This window comes from Gossypium arboreum, chromosome 12, assembly GCF_025698485.1.
Source record: "Gossypium arboreum isolate Shixiya-1 chromosome 12, ASM2569848v2, whole genome shotgun sequence".
Taxonomy (NCBI): domain Eukaryota; kingdom Viridiplantae; phylum Streptophyta; class Magnoliopsida; order Malvales; family Malvaceae; genus Gossypium; species Gossypium arboreum.
The window spans coordinates 40271549-40287320 of NC_069081.1; the positions used below are offsets into that span (position 1 = coordinate 40271549).

Below are 15772 nucleotides of genomic sequence, written 5' to 3' on the forward strand. Positions count from 1 at the left end.
CTGATAGGTGCACGAGCCTCAGATTTGAATGTTGTATCTTTATTTCCCCTCTGACTGCAGCTTGCGTTACCCGCATTTCTCAGTGGTCTACCCCGAGCCGCAGTATTACCCGATCTCGTGCTCTACATTCTCTTTAACTAACCCTGGGCAGTTTCGAATATAAGTGATCTGTCAATCCACATTTAAAACAAGACCGATCATGTAATCTGAAACTTTTGAGATGTCGTTTACCACAATGTTTACACTCGGGTTGATTTGATCTAACATTAGCCACACTGGCTACTGAGGTAGCTTTCGAACTCACTAATGGTATGTTCTGGTCTCGTCGAGAATAACTCGAAATGGCTTTTGAACTACTGAAATCATCTCAAAACTTCTTTGGTGCTGACCAAACTGACCTGCTGAATGATCTTTTACGCGAGTCTCTAGTTTTAAAATCAACTTTTTTTTTCTCTTTCCCGAGCTCTTTAGCTTTACAGGCTCGCTCAACAAGTACCATGAACTCTTTTATCTCAAGTATGCCAACTAAAAATTTAATGTGTTCATTTAGTCTATCTTCAAATCTTTTACACATTACGGCTTTGATAGAAACACACTCTCGGGCATACCAACTGAGTCTCACGAATTTTCGGTCATACTCTGTTACGGTCATCCGACCCTATTTCAGCTTTAGAAATTTTTTACGCTTCTGATCAATAAATCTCTGGCTAATATATTTCTTACGGAACTCAGTCTGAAAGAATTCTCAGGTCACCCGCTCTTTTGAAACCACTGATACTAGAGTATTCCACCAGTGATATGCTGTGTCTCGAATCAAGGATATTGCACATTTCAAACATTCATCTGGGGTACATGACAGTTCATCAAACATACGAATAGTATTATCAAGCCAGAACTCAGCCCGCTCAGCATTATCATCATCCGTAGCTTTAAACTCTCCAGCCCCATGTTTTCTGATTTTATCAACAGGTGGCTTTACAATCTCAACGGATCACTTACTTGAGGCACCACAGGCATCGAAGATGGATCAATCGGGGGTGGATGTTGTTGTGCAGTCGGATTAGTCTGAATATATTGAGTAAACCAATCATTCATCATTTGATAAAAAGCTTGTCTAGCCTCTCCTTCCTAGTTATTTGAAATAGGTCAAGAATCAACCGGCGCTGTTCCTTGTGTGGGAGCAGGCGCTACACTCTCGACATCATTAGCTACAACTCTGTCGGGATCCATTTACTATATGAAAATACATTTCAAACGTCAGAAGTCATCACACTATCGCAGTATATATTATGGCATGTATAGCTAGACTCACACATGCTACGTTAGTCTTAGAACTGACTAAACCGTAGCTTTGATATCAACAAATGTAACACCCTAATCCGTATCCGTTGTCAGATTAGGGTCACAAGGCATTACCAAACAAAGAACACATTTTCAAACATCCATATAATTGTACCAATCAAGTTTATATATATAAATAACATAAGACTTTTCATGTATTAATCGAGATTATGTTAATCTTAAAATATTCATCAAAATAAAAAATTAAAGCATAGGTCTTGAAGATTACTAAGCAACAATATCAAAAACGTAAAAATTATCAAAAATCAAACAAAAACGAACCTTGATTGAGCTTGAGTAAGTGCCAAAACCTAACTTTCTCTTTTTCTTTTCTTTTGTTTAGTTTCAGCGATGAAGAACAAAGGAAATAAAATGAATTTGATTACTTTATTTTTAACATATATAAGTTTATTAACCAATTTACTTAAATAACCTTAATGATATAATAATAAAATCATATAACACATGTCTTTAACCGTCCACTACACTTAATATTGGGCTTATTGCAACTTTAAGGCTTCCATTTAAAAAGCCAAGTAAATTTTACCCTTTTTAGAAAAACCACTAAATTTTCATTTTATGCGATTAAGTACTTTTATTTAATCGGACACCTAAACGATGAAATTAAATCACGAAAATTTCATAGATATAAATTCACACAAAAAAAAACACAGAAAATAATTTTAAAATATTTTTCTGACTCGGATTCGTGGTCTGCATGGTCTGCATTATGATAGAAATGTCATATGAAAATTCTGATAAGAAAATTTTACCGATTATGTGTTTAATTAATGAAAGGATCAAATTGCATAGAATGTAAAAGTTAAGTTCTTGTAGCTAGAAGGATTAAATAGCTATGGAATTCAAAATTTGAGGTCCTTATATTGTAATTAGAACATTAAAGAAAATAGGTTTTATTGGTGATTCATCCATGAAAAAATTAAAAAAGGCTAAGGACTAAATTTGAAATCAAAATAATTAAAGATGATAAATAATTAAATAGAAATATCATCTTATTTTATTATCATTTTCATCCTCAAATTTCATGGAAACCTTAGGAGAGAGAGAAGAAACTAATCAAGCTTAATTGGGTAAGTATTCTTATTCCGTTTTTAGTATTTTTATATTTTTGATATCAGAATAGTCTAATCTATCTATTTTGGGGATTAATTTGTAAAGATATCAAAGTATAGAAAATTTTCCATGGATGGATATGCTGAAATTTTGAAATTTATGGTAGAAAATGAATGGTTGTTGATAGATAAACAACTTTTACAAAGAGAATTTTAATGAAATTTTGATTTAGGGACTAAATTGAAAAGTGGTAAAGCCCATAAAAAAATTCTGAATTTTGTGAAATATAAGTGCTGTAAATGTTATATGAAAATTTCGGTTAGGCTTGGAATAAGAATTAAATTGTATAAATTTCATTTTCCGAGCCTAGGGACGAAACTAAAATTTATAGAAAGTTTGAGGGCAAAATGGTAATTTTGCCTAAGGTGTAAATTGAATTCAATTGAATATGAAATGGATTAAATTGATGATTAAATTCATTTATATAGATCTGGACAACTCAAATCTAAAGCTAGATCGTGGAAAAGAAAAAGTGTCAGATTAGTAGAATTTCTTGTACGAACGATTATTAAGGTAAGTTCATGCAATCGAATTGTGTATATTTATATGCTTGTATTGAATGTGTTATGTAATTGTAAGAATTATAAATGTTTAAAGTATGAAATAAATTATATTCCTGATATAGCTTGAATAAATGTTCAGTTCCGTTCGAATAATTAAATTCGATGGATATATGAAATTTCCCAATTTGAATGTGATCCTGCATATGTTGCAAACAGGATTTATCTCGGAAGAGTAATCCTGATAAAGCCCTCTCGAGCATCCTAATAAGTAATTTTTGTGAGCATATTGATCAGTAGTGGTTTTGCATGTGTTGCACACTACTACAGCTCTGTATGAGCGTCCTGTTACATGATTTGATCGGTTGTGATCCATGATATAATGTAGACACAAACGCAACTCTACATGAGCGTCTTGATATAGGCTCTTATGGGCTTCCTGACATGGCTTGCTTAAAGTCCCCGTTACCTTATCTGGTGCTTCTTGATATTAACTATTTGGAGTTATTGTTAAACTCTATGATCTCCTTAAATAAAACTCTTATGAGTTTCCTATTTAGCCCGGATAAATGTCTTGTTACATGGCTCATCTGAGCATCTTGATATATGGCTCAAGAGAGTGCTCCTTGATTAAATGCCCTAATGGGTACCCCTGACTATGAGTTGACAGTTTTGTGCACCTTGTGTGTACTACATTAGTATCCATGATATTTCAATAATTCAACGGACAAAACTTCTAACATGAAAAATTATGAGATTAAAAGAGTGATTTCCCAAATACTTCTGAATACCTGAAAGAGTGTAGCATGATGAGCTCATCCATGTTTACTTGATGTACATGAGAATTATGTGACTAACTTGCTTATTTGAGTGTATGTGATTAGGCAAATTTGCTAACTTGTCGAAAAGAATGAAATTGTTATGCTTATTTAAATGAATATGATTGGTAAGTTTACTTCTCGTTTTACGAACTTACTAAGCATTAAATGCTTACTAGGTTTTATTTTCTCTATTTTATAGTGCTCGGAAGCTCGTAAAGGTTGGAGATCGGCCGGATATCACACTATCTTTTAGCTTGCATTGGTATAAATAGTAAACTCATTTTGGAATAATGGAATGTATAAGCTAACTTAACCATTGATGGCATGTAAATGGTTGTATGTAATCTAGCCATTGGAATGGCTAGAGTGATATATTTTGGCATGTTTATATAAAGGTCATAATATAACCAATATGTTTGGGAATGGTTAAATAGTAGATGATATATATATATCTAATGAAGGGTAATGTAATACCCTACACCCGTGCCCTACGCCGGGACAGAATATGAGGCATTACTAAACTTAAACACATGCATTCAAACGTTTCCGAGTCACCAAGACTTGATCAAATTTAAAACTTTTACGAACTTTGTTTAAACTCCTTAATATGTGCCTACGAGGCTTCCAACATTTATTGGAAGTCATTCAGAACCAATTCAGGTCCTTAAACCGACTTAATACAGATGACTCTTGAAACATGGTACACCCCCGAGTGGCTATTATGACTTGGACATGCTGATGGCCTGTGTGGTTCACACGGCCTAAGCACAAGGGGACATGACCGTGCCCTGAGTCCGTGTGAATTAAATTCTAAATTTGAACCTATAGGGGTTTTCACATGGCCTGACACAAGCCCGTGTCTATAGCTCATGTCCTTCACACGGCCATAAGATGCTCGTATCCTAGTCTGTGTCTAAAAACCTTAACATTCTATTTCTAACGTCCAAATCTAATAAAGGGCACATGGCCAAGGCACACTCCTGTGGCCAGAGGCCGTGTCCTCCACACGGTTGACACACGACTGTGTCTCTGCCCGTGTGTCACACACGGCCTAGACACATGCCCGTGTGTCTACCTGTGTAGACAAAATAAGGCTATCTACCAAGCCTTTGCCACCTTGAAACACAATCTAACATCAACTAACATATCAAAGGTTAAACTTAATATGATTTCTCAATCGAACAACCATAGTTAAGACCTATATGCATTACATATATTGAACCATGCCAACAATTTCACATTCATGAAATATTAGCTTGCATTCACATAATAACTTTCAGTATTAGCCATTTTCCACGGCCTTATACAAAATGAAACAAATATTAGATTAAGCCAATACATTTGACCAATTAACAATGGCACAAAACTCAAAAGTTAAGGTCCTACACATGCCATAATCAAAATAAAAGATCTAACTACACCAAATGTTATGGATGATAGTGTGGTCGATGCCTCTGACATCCGATGATCCTCAAGCTAATTAGGTGGCACTATAAGAAAATGGAAAGGAGAGGGAGTAAGCATAAAGCTTAGTAAGTTGCATGCAATTAAATATAACAACAACTTTACCATTCATCATCATGCTCAAAATACAAAAGTAGGCATAAGCACAACTTACTTATCACTATCCAATACAATTCATATCGCATATTTTGAGCTCACATCTCATATATTTCAAATAGATACTTGTACCACTCATAACATGGTTATACTTTTCTTGTTTAACTTAAACTATAACTCTCACCGTTGAACCATTTGGAATGCTATCGGATATTCACTAAGCCTCAAACATAGGGTATAATGCCGATGCCATATCCTAGACAGGGTCTTACACTGGCTCATCCATCAAGTTGATGCCATGTCCCAGACATGGTCTTACACTAACTATCGAAATCGAGGCCGACGCCATATTCCAAACATGGTCTTACACTAGCTTTCACATATCCGTTCCGATGTGATAAAGCATAATTTATACATATTTTTATCTCATGCTTAGCACATTTATGGATGATTTCTCCTTAGATTTGGTGAATTTGATGCTCCTAATTCTTTAATTTAATGTTTTATACTTAGGTGAGCACAGTAGAGTAAAAGGAACGAGAAACAGGCCGAAAATAGAGAAAATGGGCCAACGTGGGAAATCAACACGGCCTAGACTTCCTTACACGGGTAGACCACACGCCCGTGCCTATTTAACAACCTTGAACACGAATTGAAGAAATCGCACACGGTCGTGTCACATGGGCGTGTCCCTGTCGAGCCCAAGTCTAATTCTATTTGGAAAAGGGAACTCTTTAGGGCTTTTAGGCATTCTAAAGCCTATTTAAACACACTAGAGGAGGATTAGAGGAGACACAGAGTAGGAGGCAAGGAATTACTCAAGGAAAGTCGATTGATCCATCTCAGAAGCCAAATTCATCGTCAAGACTGAGGATCTCCCTTGAATTTCTTTCAGGAGTTTTGGGTTTTCTTTATGTTTTGTTATCTTTATTCTTTTGAGATGTTTTATTTCATAATTATGAACTAGACCCCCTAAATACCTAAGGGGTATGAAACCTAAGACGGATCTTATTATTATTATCTGAATTGTATGATAAATATTTGACTTGTTCTTAATTATGTGTTCTTAGTTCTTGTTCTAATATTCCAGGATATTGATTCAAGTTAATGCACTTATTCAGAGGAGCAAAAGTCCTTGTCTAAGAGTAAATTTGTCGTAATTAAACGGAGTTGATTGCACGCCTAGAGATAGGGTGACAAGATTTTGCCGGATTAGGGTGAAACCTAATAAGGGAGTCCATAGATCGAGTTAATGCAACACTAGGGTGTTAATTAGAAAGAGATTTCAATTAATCAACCTAGGGTTAGATGTTATTAGTCTCGAGAGAGATAATAATATAACTTAGGGATTTCTACGGACCAAGTCAAATGAATAAATCGTTTGATTCAGAGTCAAATAACAAGTGAAGTCTAGGTGGATTTTTCATTGGGTATTGTCTTAATTAATCAAGTTTTCCAAAAGGTTTTCCCCAATTTTCTCTCTGTGCACCTTTAGTTTAGTTAATTAGTTTAGATAAACAAATCCCTTAATTTTTAGGCTAGATAATAAAAAGAAAGTAATTACTAGTACTCTTGGTTCCTTTGGATTCGACAATCCGATCTTGCTAAAGCTATACTACGGTTCGATAGGTACACTTGCCTTTGTGATAATAGTTAGTTTCAAGAACAATTAATTATAAATTTTTAAACCAGTCGCAAATATCACGTATCAAGTTTTTGGCACCGTTGTCGGGGAACTAAGATATTAGGAACACTCGATTTTTATTACTTTAGCCATTTTACTTTATTTGTAATTTAAATTTTTATTTTATTTTCTAATTTTCTCTTTTATTCGTTTCTGGCAGGTTTTTTATAGTGTATGACTAGAAGAAACCCGTTGGGACCATTACTTTTTGATAGTGGGATTGATCGCACAGCTAGTAGAAACCGAAGAGAAATTAGGCGAAGCTTAAGGTACACAAAGGAAGAGCAAGAGGACGATATTCAAACCACAACTGAGGAGATGACTGAAAATCAGGAAAATCCGCTACCTCCTGCGATTGTTGTTGATCCAGTAAATCAGAATCTTGCTCCGCGCACTATGTATGATTATGCTAAACCGAATTTAACAGGAACTGAGTCAAGTATAGTTAGGCCTGCTATTGCTGCAAATAATTTTAAACTGAAACCTAACACGAGTCAAATGATACATCAATTTGTTCAGTTTGATGGTTTGCAGGATGAAGATCCAAACAATCACTTGGCGAATTTTCTGGAGTTTTGCGACACATTTAAAATCAATGGCATTTCTGACGACGCCATACGCCTTCGGTTGTTTCCCTTTTCACTAAGAAACAAAGCTAAATAGTGGTTGAACTCGTTACCACGAGGGTCAATCACTACTTGGGAATAAATGTTCGAAAAGTTTTTACTTAAATAGTTTTTGCCGGCTAAAACAGCTAAGTTGAGGAATGACATCTCTTCTTTTGTGCAGATGGATCTAGAAACGCCTATGATGCATGGAAGAGATACAAGGATCTTTTGAGAAGGTGCCCTCACTATGGGTTACCACTTTGGCTACAGGTTCAGACATTCTACAACAGTGTGAACCCCTCAACGAGGTAACTTATCGATGCAGCCGGCAGTGGAACTTTGAACAACAAAACACCTAAAGCGGCTTACGAATTTATTGAAGAAATATCACTGAATAACTATCAGTGGAAAGTTACGATGACAAAGCCAACGAAAGCGGCTGGTGTTTTCAACCTCGATGCGGTTACTATGCTATCTAACCAGATAGAACTCTTAAATAAAAAGATTGACAGTTTGTGTGATTGTACTCAGGTATATCCAGTTATGAGGTGTGATTCAAATAGAAGAGGAACACACACGGAATATCAATCCTTCAACCCCAACACGAGGAGGAACAAGTCCAATACATGGGTAATAATAATTCTAGATCTCAAATTAACCCATACAGTAATACCTATAATGTAGGTTGGAGGAACCATCCCAATTTCTTGTGGGGGTCAAGGAAATCAAAGGCCACAACATCCTCCGGCTTTTTAACAACTACCTTACCAATAGGAAAAGAAGTCGAACCTTGAGGAGTGCTAACAAAGTTCATCTCGGTGTCAGAAACTCATTTTTAGAATATCGAGACAGCACTGAAGAATCAACAAGCATCGATTCAAGGGCTCGAAACTTAGATAGGCCAACTTGCTAAATTGATTTTTGAACGACTACAAGGTAGCCTGGCGAGGAACACTGAATCCAACCTAAGGGAACAACTCAACGCAATTACCATCCAAGACGAGAAAGGGTTAGTTGAACCTGAACCAGAATCGAGGCAAGGAATTGTGGTAAGTAAAGGTAAAGGCAAGGTAGACCACAGTGAGTAGAAACCGGTAAGTAAAGAGTACAAACCACGAGTGCCATACCCTAATGCGACAAGGAAAGACCGCACAGATGAACAATCTAGTAAATTCCTTAAACTGTTAAAGAAATTACACATTAACTTACCATTTATTGAAGCTCTTTCGCAGATGCCAAACGCAGTCAAGTTCTTAAATGAGCTTTTAGCAAATAAACAGAAGTTGGATGAGGCGTCGCATGTGGAGTTAAATGCAGTTTGCTCAGCCATTCTACAGAATAAGCTTGCCAACAAATTGAAAGATCCAGGGAGTTTATGATTCCTTGTTTAATTGGTAGCTTAAATGTTAAAAATGCTTTAGCTGATTTAGAGGCTAGTATTAATGTCATGCCTTACAAAATGTTTAAATAACTAGGTCTTGGGAAACCCAAACAAACTAGGATGAGTATTCAGTTAGTCGATAAAACTATCAGATTTTCTAGAGGCATCACTGAAGATGTACTTGTAAAAATTGATGAATTTATAATTCCCAATCGATTTTGTTGTTCTAGACATAGAAGAGGGTAGTGACGCACCTCTAATTCTAGGAAGGCCTTTTTTAGCAACTGTTAGAACCGTTATTGATGTTGGTACAGGTGAACTCACACTTCGTGTGGGTGATGACTTAGTTACTCTTCAAGCTTGTAATCCTATTAATACTGACCATGTGATGCAACCTTCTTTACAGGAAACACGTTCAAAGAGCACACATGAGCATTGTTCAAGTAACAACAAAGAACCCATCTATAAAGAATGAAGGCTACAAATCAAGGAACTAGATGAATGGCGAACACATAAACCAAGGACACAAGATAAACCAAAATCATGCCATGACAAGCTCAATATTTCACCAAATCAACTTAAGGTTGGAGACAAAGTACTACTAGATGTAACAGACCCTCGTATTGTCATTTCTGAACCTAACGGAGCAATCCCTCTTACGGTACTCAACATTTTTCCATACGTTACAGTCGAGGTAATTCATCCAAAATTTGGCACTTTTAAAGTAAATAGTACTCGTTTAAAACTTTATTTTCATGAAATTGATAGCAGAGATGAGGAGTGTAAACTCCTCGCACCACCATGATCACGCAAAAGAGAGGTAAAGCGATCTTAGACTCTAAATAAGCACTTCTCGGAAGGCAACCCAAGCACTAACAGTATTCATTTCTTTAAAATTTTAGTTTTTAACATCTAATCACTAACTGAGTCCTTGAAACACAGGTTTTCTAATCCACACAGCTAGGCACACAAGCATGTTTTAGGCCGTGCTTACACCATGGGCGGAGACACGGCCGTGTGAAAACAGGGCAAATTTTTTCCCAACACGGGATGCGATAAGTTGCCATGGACATGGGACGTAGCTGTGGGCGAACCTATCAAAACAACACGAGCGTGCGACACGCCCGTGCCTATCACCCATGGTCGACACTGTCAAACCAACACAGGTGTGCACATTTGAACACGGGGGTGGGAGAAGCGAATGAAGTAGGACACGGCCGTGCGACATGACTGTGTGAACCAACACGCCCAAAGAACATGGGCATGGAACAAATTTTAGACGCGCCCAAATTAAAAAATCACGAAACACAGGGGCTAAAATTAGGCCACGCCCGTGTGCCCAAAATCTATATAAACCCCTCACTATTCACCATCCCCTTCCCTAAAATCCCTAACCCTAGTGCTACAACTCCTTCACACGCCCTTCCAACCACGCTCGTCTGCCGACCACAACACTACCATCGACGACCCAAGCTCCTCCCTCTACCAAGCTCCTCCCTCTACCAAGCTCTTGCATTTGTTCATTCTTTTCTCTTCATTTCATTTACTAATTTGATTTTTCTTGTTTTATTTTGACTGTTAATCTTCATAGTTCTAATAATAGCAATGCTTATACTCTTTGTTTCTTGCTATTCTAGTTGATGGATTATGGTACATTCATTCTTCAGTTGCCATGGACTTCAATCTATTTCCCATATTATTATTCCCATATGCATTCATTCACTAGGCATTATTCTCGTATTCCTATTCGTAGTAATGACTTAAAATATCTTATCAGGTTATTTTTCAGCATAATCTTTTTTAGTACATGACTCCTATGAAGTATATCTATTTAGTTCTAACATGCATTGCATATTTTTCCATGCTATTGTTGGGGAGTAATTTTATTATTGTTTATTTTGTCTTGCCATTGCAGATATCATGTCAAATCTTAGTAAGAAAATCGATGTCCCTACTTCAAAGAAGAGAAAAGGAGCAGCATCCTCCTCGGGTCCTACCGCGGAGATCAGGCACCCCTTTATTCAGTTTCCCTTGGGACCCTAGGAAGAACTCTTTCAGATACTTCGGGCCCGATCCTTAGGTGTGGGCCGCTGCATTGACTGGGCCACACTTGAACAAGTCCAACTGGCTGACGCAGTCAGAGCCCTTCTGTTGACTGATCCATGAGAGCTCTTCTTTGGGATCATCGAGCCGAAGTACCTCGAGCTCACAATGGAACTCTGTTCGACCTTTCACTTCCAAATCATTATGACAGAGCTTGATGATCCAGGAATGGTCTAGTTCTGCCTCGGTGGTTTGGTTCGCTAGTTGAGCGTACCTAATTTTGGAATCGTACTTGGATTGTACACGGGGGAGTTCATGGACGACAATGAACTCAACACCCTCCATCGCCATATCCACTATTCTTCTTCGAAGTGTTGGAGTGCTTTAGTCCCTGACTCAGCCACCTATGATCCTATCCGCTCTAAGGCATCAGCCCTCGCCCCATCCCTGCGGTACCTACACGCCATCTTGGCCCACACTCTGACAGGACGGCGAGAGAGCACCAGCGTCGTCAACACTCATGACGCCTATTTCTTATGGAGCATGCCGAACGGGCACGTCTTCGACCTTGCCTATTTCATTACCCTCGCCATCCACCATCAAACGGAGTGGCATAGGAGAGGAGCCATCTCCATTGGCCCCTATATGACTAGATTGGCACGGTACTTTGGGTTACTCAACACAGTAGCACAATCATCCTCCCTCACTCTCATCGGCTAGATGTCCCCACAGGGCATCTCAAGTATGCTTCATATGAGGATGATCAAGTGACGACGTGGAACCGACCCTCCTCAGTACTGCCTCGTTCAGTCAGCTGAGCAGGAGGATCCAGAAGACATTCCTAATGATGTCCTTCCACGACACGAGGACCCACCATCTCAGCCACCACCCATCCATCGTCCAGATCATGCGGCGGCTTCATACTCTGACATCTCTGAGCGTCTTACTCGATTTGAGCAGTAATGTTTTCAGCGCTTTGATCACATTGATGCTACTCTTCATCAGATTTGTCAGCACCTTCACATCTCATCGCCACCACCACCTCATGAACCATGCGGCGATGACGATGTTTAAAAACTTTTTATTTATTATTTTATTTTCAATTTTATCTTTATTTATCTTCTTATTGTACTTTTTATTTTATTTTCCTTTAATACTATTTCATTTTTAGGTTTTATAATTTTTATTTAACAATTTATGCTTTCATTTATTTCTTTCGAGTAATTATGCTTCTTTATATTTTCTAAAGAGTTCTTGATTTTATCACAGTTATTAAGAGCTCCAAAGCTCATCATCACTTAGGAAGTTGAAACTCCACTGGAAAAGGTTCTCCATGACTACCATGTCTCGCCCGACTACCACGATAACCTCTTCGCTGGACATTGTGGTTGTGGAACCCAACCTCTACCACCACTGGAGTATCCTCCTCCAATCTTATCATTGCCTTGGCCGATTATTCTCCATAACTCCAATTTAAGGAGTCCATTCATCATTCAAGAAGTTTCACTTCTCTCCCTATCTTATGATATTATATCTATATCATCGTAAATCTAACTTTGTACATTGAGGGCAATGTACATCTTAAGTGTGGGGGGGTTGTTTATATCTTTATCAAAAAAATCCTTGAATTTTGTCTTATTCTCATGTGATCTTCTCATATCAGTATTAGAATGAATTTTTATTAATTTATGATCTTTATTGATATGTCTTGAATTAAAACATAGGCATTCATGCATTGATGGTTTAAACTTTAAGGAATTAGAGAATCAAGCATGATAAGTTGATTTTTGAGTTTTAAAAATTTTTTAGGTTGTTTCCCCAAGTTCAGGTATTATCTTGAGTTGAAATTCACAGGTTTAACATCAAAAAACCATAATTTTTGTGAGATCTTGAACCTTTAAGAGCATCTATTATTTCTTTCATGCTCACCTTTATTGTTGCTTTGAGTGCGTCAATCTTGATTTGTTATTCTAGAACTTGCTTGATTATGCATGTCAAGACCACCCCATTTGATTTGATATAACAAGATGATAAATGCACTTAGGTTTCACCCACTTACTCCATAAAAGCCTACATTCACAATTAACCCTTAATGAACCCCCTTGAGCCCAATAACCCATTCATTGATTTACCCTTAATATTTGATCCCTATTTTTTTCGAGATTTGATTTGAATAAATTGCTTAGCTATGTTTTATTTTTGATAGATAGTCTATGTTATTTGACTTGTTCTTAAAAAAAAAAAAGAAAATTACAATACATACATATATATTAGTAGTAATTTGTTGTTTTTGAGCTTAAGTGTTTAATTCCATATTCTAAGAAGAAGCTCACTTATATTCGATTGATAATTAGCTATTTTTCTAGTTAGGTAATTTTTCAATTCAATCTTGATTCTAACCTGTTCTTTCAGTTTATGACCACACCCCCTAACCAAAGCCACGTTACAACCCTCTAAAGACCTTTTGATTGATGTATCATCTCAATATATAGTAGTGGAGATTTGATTTTCATGCAAGCCTTTGGTAATAACTTTTCATATTGACTAATAAGTGCTTCATTTATTGTCCTTAAACACCTCAAGTGATTTGAGTGAATCTTTAGTGAGGATATTAAACTTTGTGATATTTTGAATCAAAAGTAATCACTCAGATAAGGGGAGACACATATGTTTTCGTGATAAAATGCTCAACTTGGAATGTTTGAAACTTTGATGTTCTTCTAGTTGAATTCTCATTGTATGATTACTTATGGTTTATTTTGAGATATTATTGATAGGGGTTATAAGTTGAAAAGAATTTATTTTAATTGTGAGTTGGAGATTTTGCTTGAGGACAAGCAAACGCTTAAGTGTGGGGGTATTTGATAAACCGTAATTTATACATATTTTTATCCCATGCTTAGCACATTTATGGATGATTTCTCCTTAGATTTGGTGAATTCGATACTCCTAATTCTTTAATTTCATGTTTTATACTTAGGTGAGCACAAGAGAGTAAAAAGAACAAGAAACGAGCTAAAAATAGAGAAAATGAGCCAACGTGGGAAATCAACACTGCCTGGACTTCCTTACACAGGTAGACCACACACCCGTGCCTATTTAACAGACTTTAACATGGATTGAAGGAATCGCACACGGGCGTGTCACACGGGCATGTCCCTGTCGAGCACAAGTCTAATTCTATTTGGAAAAAGGCACTCTTTAGGGCTTTTAGGTATTTTAAAGCCTATTTAAACACACTAGAGGAGGATTAGAGGAGACACACAGAGTAGGAGGCAAGGAATTACTCAAGGAAAGCCGATTGATCCATCTCGGAAGCCAGATTCATCGTCAAGACTGAGGATCTCCCTTCAATTTCTTTCAGGAGTTTTGGGTTTTCTTTATGTTTTGTTATCTTTATTCTTTTGAGATGTTTTATTTCATAATTATGAACTAAACCCACTAAATACTTAAGGGGAATGAAACCTAAGACGAATCTTGTTATTATTATCTGAATTGTATGATAATATTTGACTTGTTCTTAATTATGTGTTCTTAATTCTTGTTTTAATATTCAAGGATATTGATTCAAGTTAATGCGCTTATTCAGAGGAGCAAAAGTCCCTATCTAAGAGTAAATTTGTCGTAATTAAGCGGAGTTGATTGCACGCCTAGAGATAGGGTGACAAGATTTTGCCGGATTAGGGTGAAACCTAATAAGGGAGTTCATAGATATTAAGCGGAGTTGATTGCACGCCTAGAGATAGGGTGACAAGATTTTGCCAGATTAGGGTGAAACCTAATAAGGGAGTCCATAGATCGAGTTAATGCAACACTAGGGTGTTAATTAGAAAGAGATTTCAATTAATCAACCTAGGGTTAGACGTTATTAGTCTCGAGAGAGATAATAATATAACTTAGGGATTTCTACAATAATATAACTTAGGGATTTCTACGGATCAAGTCAAATGAATAAACCGTTTGATTCAGAGTCAAATAACAAGTGAAGTCTGGGTGGATTTTTCCTTGGGTATTGTCTTAATTAATCGAGTTTTCCCAAAAGTTTTTCCCTAATTTTCTCTCTGTGCACCCTTAGTTTAGTTAATTAGTTTAGATAAACAAATCCCTTAATTTTTAGGCTAGATAATAAAAAAGAAAGTAATTACTAGTACTTTTAGTTCCTTTGGGTTCGACAATCCAGTCTTGCTAAAGCTATACTGCTGTTCGATAGGTACACTTTCCTTTATTATGATAATAGCTAGTTTCAAGAACGATTAAATATAAATTTTTAAACCTGTCGCAAATATCACGTATCACGATGCCATGTCCCAGACATGGTCTTACACTGACACATCTCATAGCTGATGCATATTCCAGACATGTCTTACACTGGCTTACATCTCGAGGCTAATGCATGTCCCAGACATGTCTTACACTAGCTCTTATCTCAATGCCGATGCCATGTCCTAGACATGGTCTGACGCTGGCTCTCATAATGTGGCCGATGCATGTCCTAGACATGTTTTACACTGGCACACAGATAACCTGTATGTCATGGCATGAATATCCGATTTATTTCCTAAGGTTCAAATAGGAGTTCTACTATCTCAATATTCATCATACATAATCTGTAACACCTCACACCCGAGTCCTACATTGGGACGGGATACGAGGCGTTACCTCACTTAAACACATGCATTCCATGTTTTGATGTCATTAAA

General features: G+C 37.0%; 1 non-coding gene across 1 annotated transcript; it reads right to left on the bottom strand.

The window, feature by feature from the left end:
• Positions 1-7796: 7796 nt before the first annotated feature.
• LOC128286072 (small nucleolar RNA R71) lies at positions 7797-7902 on the bottom strand. Its single transcript, XR_008276617.1, has one exon. It is a non-coding gene; the product is annotated as a small nucleolar RNA R71 (small nucleolar RNA).
• Between the last annotated feature and the right edge of the window lie 7870 nt (positions 7903-15772).